This window comes from Brienomyrus brachyistius, chromosome 11 (assembly GCF_023856365.1).
Source record: "Brienomyrus brachyistius isolate T26 chromosome 11, BBRACH_0.4, whole genome shotgun sequence".
In the NCBI taxonomy this organism is placed as follows: Eukaryota; Metazoa; Chordata; class Actinopteri; order Osteoglossiformes; family Mormyridae; genus Brienomyrus; species Brienomyrus brachyistius.
Window position 1 is genome coordinate 22,321,004 of NC_064543.1, and position 12,221 is coordinate 22,333,224.

General features: G+C 41.6%; 1 long non-coding RNA gene across 1 annotated transcript; it reads right to left on the reverse strand.

Moving 5' to 3' along the window:
- Positions 1–6,777: 6,777 nt before the first annotated feature.
- LOC125704050 (uncharacterized) lies at positions 6,778–12,099 on the reverse strand. The gene is made up of 3 exons (XR_007381020.1): positions 11,914–12,099; positions 11,665–11,750; positions 6,778–7,814 (listed from the first exon to the last, which is right to left on the reverse strand). It is a non-coding gene; the product is annotated as an uncharacterized LOC125704050 (long non-coding RNA).
- Positions 12,100–12,221: the final 122 nt, after the last annotated feature.

Genomic DNA, 12,221 nt, shown 5'->3' on the forward strand with positions numbered 1-12,221 from the left:
AGTAGAGTTGCGATCCAGTGACTGTGTTGGCCACTCCATTATACACAGAATACCAGCTGACTGCTTTTTCTGTAATTAGTTCTTGCATAATTTGCAGCTGTTTTTAGATCATTGTTCTGTTGTTGGATGAAATTGGCTCCAATCAAGCCTCATCCACAGGCTATGGCATGGCGTTGCAAAATGGAGTGATAGCCTGCCTTCTCTAAGATCCCCTTTACCTGTACGAATCTCTCATTTTACCGTCATCAAAACAGCCCCAGACCATCACATTGCCTCCACCATGCTTGATTGATGTCATCAAGCACTCCTCCAGCGTCATTTCATCTGATCTGCATCTTACAGACATTCTTCTTTGTGATCCGGACACCTCAATCTTAGACTCTATTTATAGCTATAAGATTCTATAGACTTTAGAATCTTAGAATCTATTTATAGCACCTTTTGTCAATCTTCTTCTGTCCATTGTCCATGTTCACTTGCCGATCTCAGCATGTTTTATTGGCCATTCTGGGATTCTGCAGGTTTCTTTTTGCAATTCTGCCTAGAAGGCCAGCATGCCAGAGGTGCCTCTTCACCGTTGACGTTGACACTGGTCTTTTGCTGGTGCTATTTAATGAAGCTGCCAGTTGAAGACCTCAAACTCTAATATATTTATTCTCTCGTTCAGTTGTGCATCAGTGGCTTCCTCTACTCTTTCCATTGTAGTTAGAGCCAGTTTGCGCTGCTGTGTGAAGGGAGGGGTACACATCGTTGTATGAGATACATCATTGTATGAGATCTTCAGTTTCCTGAAAATTTCTCGCACGGAATAGTTTTCATTTCTCTGAACAAATACAGACTGATGAGTTTCAAAAGAAAGTTCTTTGTTTCTGACCATTTTGAGCTTGTAACCGAACCTACACTTGCTGATGCTCCAGATACCCATCTAGCCCAAAGAAGGCCAGTTATATTGCTTCTTCAATCAGCACAACAATTTTCATTTGTGCAAACACAATTGCAGAAGGGTTTTATAATGGTCAATTAAAAATTTTAAATAATAAACTTCCATCCATCCATTTTCCAAACCTCTTATATTACTGGGTTGCGGGGGGTCCGGAGCCTATCCAATGAATGGGCATGAGGCAGGGAACAACCCAGGATGGGGGGGCCAGCCCATCACAGGGCACACTCACACACCATTCACTCACGCATGCACACCTACAGGCAATTTTAGCAACTCCAATTAGCCTCAGCATGTTTTTGGACTGTGGTGGGAAACCAGAGAACCCAGAGGAAACCCCACGATGACATGGGGAGAACATGCAAACTCTGCACACATGTGACCCAGGCGGAGACTCAAACCCGGGTCCCAGAGGTGTGAGGCAACAGTGCTAACCACTGCACCACCATGCCGCCCCTAAATGATAAACTTGAGTTAGCAAGCAGAATATTCCACCTGGAAGACAGGACTGATTGTTGCTGATAATGGACCTCTATACACCTATGTAGATATTCCATTAAAAAACAGCCGTTTCCAGCTATGATAGTCATTTATAACATTAACAATGTCTGCAAAGGTTTTCTAATCAATCAGGTGTTATTTTAATGGACAAGAAAGTTATTCACATTTTCAAAGGATGTTTTCAAAAGCAAGGAAACTTTTAAGTGACCTAAAACTTTTGAGCAGTAGTGTGTGTGTACAGAGAGAGAGAAAGAGAGAGGGGGTCTTTTAATGAAGGAAAATGTTTTTAGATGGCAAATAGCAGTTCCTGCCCTGCTGGTGCCTCTGTGTGCATTCATTCATTCTGCGATATGATAAGAAATATATTGTTTATTTGTGCGGTCATACAAACTGCAGCTGGAATTCTGTTTAATGTCTTTCGAGATGCAACTGCACACTTTTTATATGAAAGGAATTTAAAGAAAGGTACAATTTAAACCACAGATGGACCACAACCGCAGAAACATATTAAACAAAAACTTTTACATCTTTTATGTCACAGATAGTAAAAAAGCTACTTTTTATACACTGAACAGAAACCTATGTTAAGTTAAATGTCAATGATTTAATGGAGGAATGTGTTTTTATCTTAACCTGCGGAGCGAGAGCCACGACATTTCAGGAATTTGGATGCCGCAGCTTGGAGTGGACCAATCGCTGAGATGAATCACAGTCGGCCCCAGGATGACAGATTGCTTTCCAGTCATTGGAGGGCGTTTAAATCATTGGTGCTCGCTAACTAAAGCCTGTGGCTCCAAAGGAGATGGGCACGGCATTCACCCACATAGCTGCTGTTTTCTGAAATAAAGTTAAGATCAACCCGAAAAGAAGCCCTGCTGTTCAAAATTCTTACACTACAGTGTATAAAAGGAAATAATTATATAATAATGTGTTGCAGTCTATGTTTAAAAATAGAGTGATCAGGCATTTCTTTGACTGCATGAAATTGTTATTGCTTGCATCAAACTGATTTTTAGAAAAATAATAATGTTCAGGAATTTTATAGCTGAGCTTGAAGATGCTATTAAGTCAAATTCAGATGGAAAAGAATAACTTTTGTGTATGAATAATTTTTATGATATAAATTTGTGTGATGAAGCTCTGAATGAAATCCCCTTGGTGGGGGCAGTCCCTGGGGGGCTGGTGTCCAGGCTCCGCCTCCAGCCACAAGCCGGCAGCATGACTCAGAGCCACCTGCAGATGCTCTGACTCTGCTCAGCAGCTGACAGCAGTTATCAGGGTTACTTACTTACATGCAAGATCCGGCTTGCAGTGGCAAAACCACAAAGACTTGACCGTGAACACATGAGTGAGTCCGTGTCCTTGGCTGGGAAATTTCTTTTTTCATTCAAACACTGTAACATTTTTAGCGATACCTTTTTCTCCTTCATTATGGCCAGAGTTTGATCCCTTAACCGAAAACAAGTTTGACATCTTCCTTGGCGTAAAGTGCGGGACTCTCTGTCAGGAAGGAGATAAGCACCCTGCTGTGATTTGTAGGCCCTGCTATTTGATTTCTACTAAAGCAATGGCATAGTACTCAAATGTGGAGATGCTATCTTCACAGACATGTCCTGCAGAAACATCATTCCTGCTGACTTTTGGATCCTGGCCAGCCTCTCTTGAGTTTTCATCCCTATAAACTAGTGAAGGCTGAAATATTTATCTTCAAAAGATTGATTGTGTGTTCCAAGGGTATAGAAGTTGCCATTTTCTTGCTTTTTCTAGATGTTTTACTGCACACTGTTTGCAGACCAGAGGGGTTCTGAGGTCTCAGTCCAAAAACTGTCAAACGGGTTTTAACACCTCCCAAAGAGTCCATGCAACCAGTCTGTCAAACGACACACGGTCAGAATGTTCTGGGGTCGCGGCCCTGAACCAAAGATTTACTGATGGTAACCTATAAGGAATTTGGTGTTCTGCTCTTACCACGTCTCCAAGGTCGGTGGTGCAGAATGCTGAGGTGCTCTAATTAATAGCCCTGCAGCTGGTGGTACCACTCTGGTGCGCTTGCTATCCGCTATCTGCCTCGCTGCCTTTGCGCTCCTCTGTTTAGCTAATGCTGGATGGCTTCCCACATCCCGTTTAATACAGAGTATCTCCCTGCTCAGCCTTTTGAAGAGACGCCAGTTTCTGAAATACTTTAGAGTGTGTTTTACAGAGAGGTTTTATCTTTCCCTAATGTACCATTCTATCCCATATTGTTATAAAACTCCACGCTGAACTTTGCATTTTCAACGACTCCTTTGTCTGCCCGAGCTCTGGGTCAAAATCACCGAATTCTCTGATGGATAAATTAACCGATAACTTCAAAATTTATAACCCAAATATAACTTTCCCGTGCGTTATTTATTAAGTTTCATTAGTAAGTGTAAAATATTATTTCTGAAGAAATAATTCAGATTTTTGATGTGCCTATTTTCCATTTGTAGGTAATGGAGTTAATATCTGCCCAGGCAACAAACATTGTTTGTACCCACCGTGCCTTTCAATTGAGTATTCAAACTCAAGTCTTCTCTCACTTTTTCAGTTGTTATATGTTGCTTCTTGGATATATCGGGTCTGTTGAGAAGTTTGTCTTGTGGCTAAGTTGAGTTGTTTCATTATGCTATAAAGAACACCAGCTAGTGTGACACAGACGTTTATTGGTTTAATGAGAGCTGTTAATATTAAATTTAATTTTTACTTTTATGAACGTGTAAGTTGCTGTTAATAAGTGAATAAATGTGAATAGATCTACATAGAAAGTGCGCTGTACCGATGGTGCTCAGTGCCCTGTGTCCTCCGACGACTGTCTGCTCCTCAGAGTCCGTCAGGATGCGGCCCTTGAAGGCTGAGGGCCCGGCCCCTGCTTCCTGTGTGCTGGCTGTTCCTCCTCCTGATCTGCGTCAGCTCACTCCCTCAACCTGGGCTCCATCATCACACGGGCCCATCTCAAAGGCCTGAACAAAAAGAGGCTTCATTGCACACAAGTATGCCCCCCCTTTATCTCCAGTGCTTATGCCCCATTTACTGTAGAGTGAGGACCATGAATGTGCTGGGGGGCAGGATAAGTGTAATCTGCCGGCTGGCTGCTGTGTCCTGCGCTCGCGTGTGAACAGAGCTGCCCTTGTTCATGCTCAGGCTGAGCACCAACGTTTTTACATTGTATGCAGTTTGCTGATAAGGAGACACTGCGATTAAACTACCCACACATCTGTGGACGTTTTTCAGGAACAGCCTGTGTCACCAAACCTTTAGCTCCAACCCCTCGCCCCCACATCCCCCCACCCCACTCCTGCACCGATACTCTCCTCAGGATAGATTCCCCTAACTATATATAGATCCCCCACTGATACACTCCCCCACATAGATCCCTTCACTATACACCCCCCCCCCAAAATAGATCCCCTTGCATGATACACCTCCTCATAAAAGATCTCCCACTGATACACCCCCCCCAAGACAGCTCCCTTCACATGATTCACCCCCCCACTGCTACATACCCCCTCCGATATCACCCACCATTAGGTATCCCCATCATACATGCCTGGTTGCTATGCTGTTCTGTTCCACCTGCAAAAAAACTTACATTTCATCATTTCATCGGGTGCCATCTACCCTCGAGGAGCAACAAGTTGCCTCAAACACAGCATCACTCTGTGGCCCTTTCTCCTATGGCCCCTACTGTATGAGGCCCTTTCCTCTGTGGCCCTTTCTCCCATGGCCCCTGCTGTATGAGGCTCTTTCCTCTGTGGCCCTTTCTCCCATGGCCCCTACTGTATGAGGCCCTTTCCTCTGTGGCCCTTTCTCCCATGGCCCCTGCTGTATGAGGCTCTTTCCTCTGTGGCCCTTTCTCCCATGGCCCCTACTGTATGAGGCCCTTTCCTCTGTGGCCCTTTCTCCCATGGCACCTACCGTATGAAACCCTTTCTTCTGTGGCCCTTTCTCCCATGGCCCCTACTGTATGAGACCCTTTCCTCTGTGGCCCTTTCTCCCATAGCCCCTACTGTATGAGGCCCTTTCCTCTGTGGCCCTTTCTCCCATGGCCCCTACTGTATGAGGCCCTTTCCTCTGTGGCCCTTTCTCCTATGGCCCCTACTGGATGAGGCCCTTTCCTCTGTGGCCCTTTCTCCCATGGCCCCTACTGTATGAGGCCCTTTCCTCTGTGGCCCTTTCTCCTATGGCCCCTACTGGATGAGGCCCTTTCCTCTGTGGCCCTTTCTCCCATAGCCCCTACTGTATGAGGCCCTTTCCTCTGTGGCCCTTTCTCCCATGGCCCCTACTGTATGAGGCCCTTTCCTCTGTGGCCCTTTCTCCCATGGCCCCTACTGTATGAGGCCCTTTCCTCTGTGGCCCTTTCTCCCATGGCCCCTACTGTATGAGGCCCTTTCCTCTGTGGCCCTTTCTCCTATGGCCCCTACTGGATGAGGCCCTTTCCTCTGTGGCCCTTTCTCCCATGGCCCCTACTGTATGAGGTCCTTTCCTCTGTGGCCCTTTCCCCCATGGCCCCTAGTGTATGAGGCCCTTTCCTCTGTGGCCCTTCCTCCCATGGCCCCTACTGTATGAGGCCCTTTCCTCTGTGGCCCTTTCTCCCATGGCCCCTACTGTATGAGGCCCTTTCCTCTGTGGCCCTTTCTCCCATGGTCCTTTCCTCTGTGATTCTTTCTTCCACAGCCTTTTCTCTGTGGCCCCTTCCTCTGCAGTCTTTCTCTGGTAGCCCCTATGAGGCCCTTTCCTCTATGGACTTCCCTCTGTGGCCCTTTCCTCTGCAAACCTTTGGGATAACAAAGGCTTGACGTTCTTCTTCATGTAAGGGCTGTTATTTTAAACTCTGAGTTATCCAAAGATCGATCATGAAAAAAACAGGGGCTTTTGGATAAAACAGATCAACAGCAAGAATGAATGTAGCAGTTTGGGCGTCAATCATAATGAAAATCTGATTAAATATAATTACTGATGGTAGATAACTGACAGATTTTTCAGGTCAGTCAGATCACTTCTTTTGGAGAACTCTTGGGCAAAGCGCAGTCAGGTTTTATTTTAAGACAATTTGTTGTTTGTGCGGGAAAAATGCATTATAACAGCCAAGGGAGTCATTATTTTTCTCTGCTATTATTTAAAAATGCCTCATCAGACATCCACTGAACCTCTGTGTTCCTGTGGGACATGGGGAGCCTGTGTGCCCTTTTCCAGGACGAGGAGCAGGGTTACCGAGGGGACCCGGAACTTTTGTTATTCCAAGCCGGGGCTCCTCCGCCGGAACACACATTAAACTTTCAACATCTGAAGATTAATTCAATTGAAGTTACTACTAGTGTCATTCACTGTGCTGTTTATTTTTTTAGTGACAGCAATCATGAAAGGAATACATTTAAAAAAGAAAGTGAACGATATAAAAATGGGATTTTAGGCACTAGATTGGATGACAACCTTAGTGTGATGTATGTTTCATTGTTTCTCTCAATAAGGTTTAAAAAGTGTCATAAAATTGAAGACATATGAGTATAACAAGAGGAAGTACGTTGGCAACATTTAAATCTTCAAGGTTTAAATTACTTATTTTATATAAATATATTAGTACTTGAATCACAGATTAAATGACTATACACATCGATAGTATAAACATTGGGCACAGAGCATATATGTTTACTGGTTACAACAGACGTGTTCATCTCTGCCATGAGATAAGTTCTCCATTCTTCTCAGATTCTTCATATTAGGCTAAAATGAAAAGTACTGTCGCAGAGCCGCATGTCAAACACTTACAAATAAGACCCCCCTGCTGTACTCTGTGGTACACAGCTCTCCCCTTTGAAAACCTTCAGCTACATCAGGATCCGTTGTTAGGAGATATTTATTCTAATTCTGCACTGGCTGATCAAGAGAGATTTTTACAGCGCAATACGGCACACAGAATTCTGGAGAGTGGAGATGCTGTTTGAGACATTAGTACATGTAAAGGCCTCCTGTTGTCTGATTTCCCACTGCGGTGATTTAGCACACGAGTCCAGGTGAAAGGACCTTATTTTGTTTTTCATCACTCAGTATCTTTATGTACCCCCCAGTCCAGCCAAGAAATGGACTTTCTCCAAACGATTCTTTAATTCCCCAGCCAATGGCAAGATAAAGGACTTTGACACAGTGGCTTCTCTGACATGACAGCCTTTTTCTTCTCTTGCTCCCTTCCCTGAGTTAGAAAGTTGAATCCTGGGTCAGTAGCTTTCAGCAGAAGCCCAGACTGGAATTCCAGATGGTGCAGTCGACGGCGCAGCGGCAGCTCTCAGCTCATCAATTTCATGCGCACCGCATATCTGCAGCCCTGTGCGCAGGCTGAGCTGCAGGCCACTGCGCCCTAAACACGGAACAAATTGAGACACATCCTTACTAATTGGTTCCAGGATGACGGCGATTTACACTGAACATGGGAGGATATGTGTGTATGTGTATGTGTGCGAATGTGTGTGTGTGCGAGTGTGAGTGTGTGTGTATGAATGTGTGAGTGAGTGTGTATGTGTGTGTATTAGTGTGTGAGTGAGTGTGTGTGTGTATGTATGAGTGTGTATGAGTGGGTGCGTATGAGTGTGTGTGTGTGGGTATGAGTGTTTGTATTTATCACATTGTCTCCCCACAATGTGGTAAAACCTGCTACTTTGTAACTTGTAGGGAAATGTTCCCATTTTATAAACCTCAGTTTTATAAAAATCTATGACTGCAATCAAAAAACTGAAAAACAATATGAAATGAATAATATTCATATAATCATTATATTAGATAATACAATTATTATATTGATTCTGGTTATTCTTCTTAATCTGTAGATATTGTTAAAACATAAATGTTTTATGGAGCCCAAACCAATCTGTAGTTACATGAAGAGTGTTCAGAGAATGCTTTAATGCGTCTGTTACTCTTATGTTTGCTCCTTACGTTTACTATAGTAGACATTCACACTAAATTGTTTCTTTTGATTTGCTAAGTAAATAAGTATTTTTCATGTTTACTTTTCTTCGCATCATCAGCAGGAAAGGAAATGTGTGCCACAATAAAATAAAAGTAATGATAAAGACTGCAAAATAAGCACCTCACTTGGTTTTGGACAGAAGAAATTATAGAAAATAAGCTTAAGATTTGTTAAAAATATGTCATTGACCTTTAGCAATTTGCCTGTGCTTTGCAAATGATACCTTTATAAAATTATGACCGACTGTCAGTGGCAGGATAATATTTGCATTTATTGATTATATATTCAGATTTTTTTTTTGTTTGTTTTGTTTGTTGCTGTTTGAACTAAATGTTTGCTAACATTTCTGGTTTAATAGTTTATTGTCTTGAAAATATGTCTGTAAGTTTGACAATTCTTTGACTTGATGAAAGTGAAAGTGTCTAGATCACTTTGTTTAATTTAATATACACAAGCTTTGAAACTTGCATCGCTCAGATGCGTGTAGCTGGACATGCTACATTAGCTGTTCATCCTTCTGTCATTGAATGCTAGGAGCAAAAGCAGCCATACTGCCCTCAGCCTTAAGAGCCTCCGGACGCGCACATGGACACAAACTCTGCCTGCTGCATTTCCCTGATGATTTGCTAGGCAGGAATCCTCCCGTGTTTTCCAATGTGTTTTGATGATGACCCCCCCCAGAATTTCTCATCATCCTGCTATGGGCCAAAGTCGTGCCCCCCCCCCCCCCCCCACCCATTGTTTATTACTGTGTCCATTTGATGTGTTTAAGATCGCATACGTAGCACCTGCCAGACGGCTGGCTCCCTGCCCGCTTTCACCCCGGTTTTAAGGCGTTCAAAGCCCTCAACAGAAACTGGGTAATGCTAAAGCTGCTGAATCTCCAGTAATGCGCCCTAGCCATTTTCACAAAACTGGCTGTGCAGCAGAGCGGATTCCCACAACTTCCTTCTCATAATGTGTCCAGCTCAGCTCAGCAACCTCACTTGCTTTTTGCTCCTTTGGCTTTGGCAAAATGGCAACAAATAAGGATGGACTTCCGGCATCTTCTGACAGCTAAATGAGGGCTTTGCAGTAGAAGCAGTGCTGTATATTAATGGCTCTTTTCTGTCAAAAGGTGAAATTCATCCAGTCCAATCAGACTGAAATTGTCATCTAGGCCTGAAATGTATGTAACGTTGTGTCTGTAGGTGACAGATACCTCGTCAGTCACACTGTGCCCCTGTTTTTACGTTTGTGATTTTGGCCTTATAGATAGACAGAAATAATGCTTTGAAATCACAATGCAAAACAAAACAAATATTCAGCAAATAAAAGTAAAAGCGACTGACGTTGCGCATCTGATTCCGCTAATACATGTGCTGCCGAATACAGACAAGCCATCTTGAAGCGCATGCAGACCTGCCGGTGATCATTTGACAAAGTGCCGTTGTGGCATTTAATAAGCGATTTGATTTAAGTGTATTCAAAATGCACTTTGTCTGTCGCCGAAGTATATTAATCAGCATTAACTATACACTTTCCATGCACTGAGGAGCAGGTGCCAAAATGTAATAGACGGGAAATGGGTCGTATTAAAAGAACATCGTATTCTATTGTGATAAAACTTTCATATTTACCTTATAATTCTATTAAAATCTATTACGTTCTTGCATTAGTTTTCCCTTGTAACAATGATTGATATAAAGAATGCATATTATTGACAATGACTGATATACTTGCTCAATAAACATACATTTCTACTTTCAAATTAAAGAGAAATTTGAAGAATTTGATGTTACAAATTTGTACAGCCCTCCCTGACTACACACCTGTTAAAATAGCAAAATAAGTATACCTTTTTGTTATTTTATTTTCGCATAATTATTTTGTTTTAATGAATGTTGATTGTTTAAAGAATATTTCAAATTGTGCGATTGTCGATATTATATATAAAGGTTTTTAGAAAGGTATGGTTTTAAATTTTATATGTATATCGTGTATAAAATTAGAATGTCGCCTTCTCTTGCGTTTAATTTTTTTCATGTTAATAAAAATCGTTCTTTTTACCCCATTGAGGAGTTTTAAGTCGTACAAATTTTAACGGAGCGTTTTCGTAAAAGACTTTTCTGAACGAATATCTATCTATTCTTCAAAACGAATATTTGTTTCGGACAACTTCATTATAATTAACCTGGGTCTTACAGTAGTTATACTTGTAAAATCGTCACCATTACTTTTTATACTATAGCACTAGTAATACTAGACTAGTTATATCGCCTGGTGCTTGTTGTTATTGTTGCGTGCAATAAATAATAAATATTATTTCCTAAATACTGTGACTATTAATAATTATTATCAGCATAGATATTGCCCTTCCTAAATTTGAACAGAAAGTTCTGTGTACTGTACATCGATCACGCGAATAATCAACTAGAAGTTATTCTCAACATTATATATGTATAATGTCTGATTCACCTCCAAGATGATTAAAAATATCGAATGCTTTATTTGCATTTTATATACTTCTTCTTCTTATTATTATTATGCGTTTATAGTTTAAACGCTGTTATTTTGATTAGTGCTGCTGTTGTTAATGTATAAAAATGTTGAGACGAATTTTTCAAAAGCAATAAAAATTAAATTTACAAACAAAATAATTTTTTATCTAAAATCGCCGTCATTTTCATATTAGTTTTTTTTACTACGTACAATGAAATATTTTAAAGTAGCCTATATAATTTTAAACCGCTACTTTTGCATATATAAATAATCCGTTGACACAATTTTATTTATCTATCTATCTTCTTATTTATTTAGTTTATCAGCGTCTACTCATTGCGAAGTAATTGAAGTTATGAACCATAATTGCCTTTAGGCACGTTTTATGTCAGGCGTGACATAAAACGCGCAGTGGACCCTGTGCAGACAGTGATGGAGCGTGTGAATGCGTCGGGTCTGCGGGAATGTTAATGGACTTCCTCGACATTCAGAGTTAAGCGCTCGCCTCTTATTTTGTCTCTACCATTTGTTATAGCTAGCTGTATCCTCAGAAAAGGAAAACATATAACAAAGTACAAATTTCGATATTCTTATTGTCAGTTATATAACTTTAAAATGTATGTCAGTTGCCAATTATTTAAGTACTTAACGGATTTCTGGTATTCTCCAAATATTAACGTAGGTTTCGTGTTTTCCGTTTGTATGAGGCACCCAGAGAAAAACATTTAATATTGCAAGCATATATATACGTAAATTTTACCGTTTAGAGCCAGTGTTATCTGCTTCAGTCTTTCTGTTGTTCGAATGAAAACGGCATGAAATTCGACAACGCAAGTCATCATAAATCTGTAGCACAAGGAAAAAATTAACATAAATAGCAGCATCCTTGACTCTAATCATGCAACTAAACATTCGCTGTAGCAATAACACTTATTTTCTTAATTAAAATACATATACTGTGATTTTTTCCCAATGCACAGAAATAATTTCCATTATGAAATATACTTACAATTCAGTCTCAGAATGCACTCATTACTTGTTTAACAGTAAGTTTGGTTGTGCTTGGAGTAAATGGAAAGATGTGCATGCTAGGGCTGAATTATGATGACCCCCCCGCCCCCCCCCCCCTTCCTCTTTCTCACTCAAATGCATTGACACACACACACACACACACACACACACACACACAGAAACACTCTCTGCTGCTCATGGTTCTGTGACGCCCAGCGGGCCGGTGTGTGTAGATGGGACGTTGAGGGAGTGATGTAGGAGACTCATCGTCCTTGCTCATTGGCCTTGGCTCCGCCTTCTGCCCCC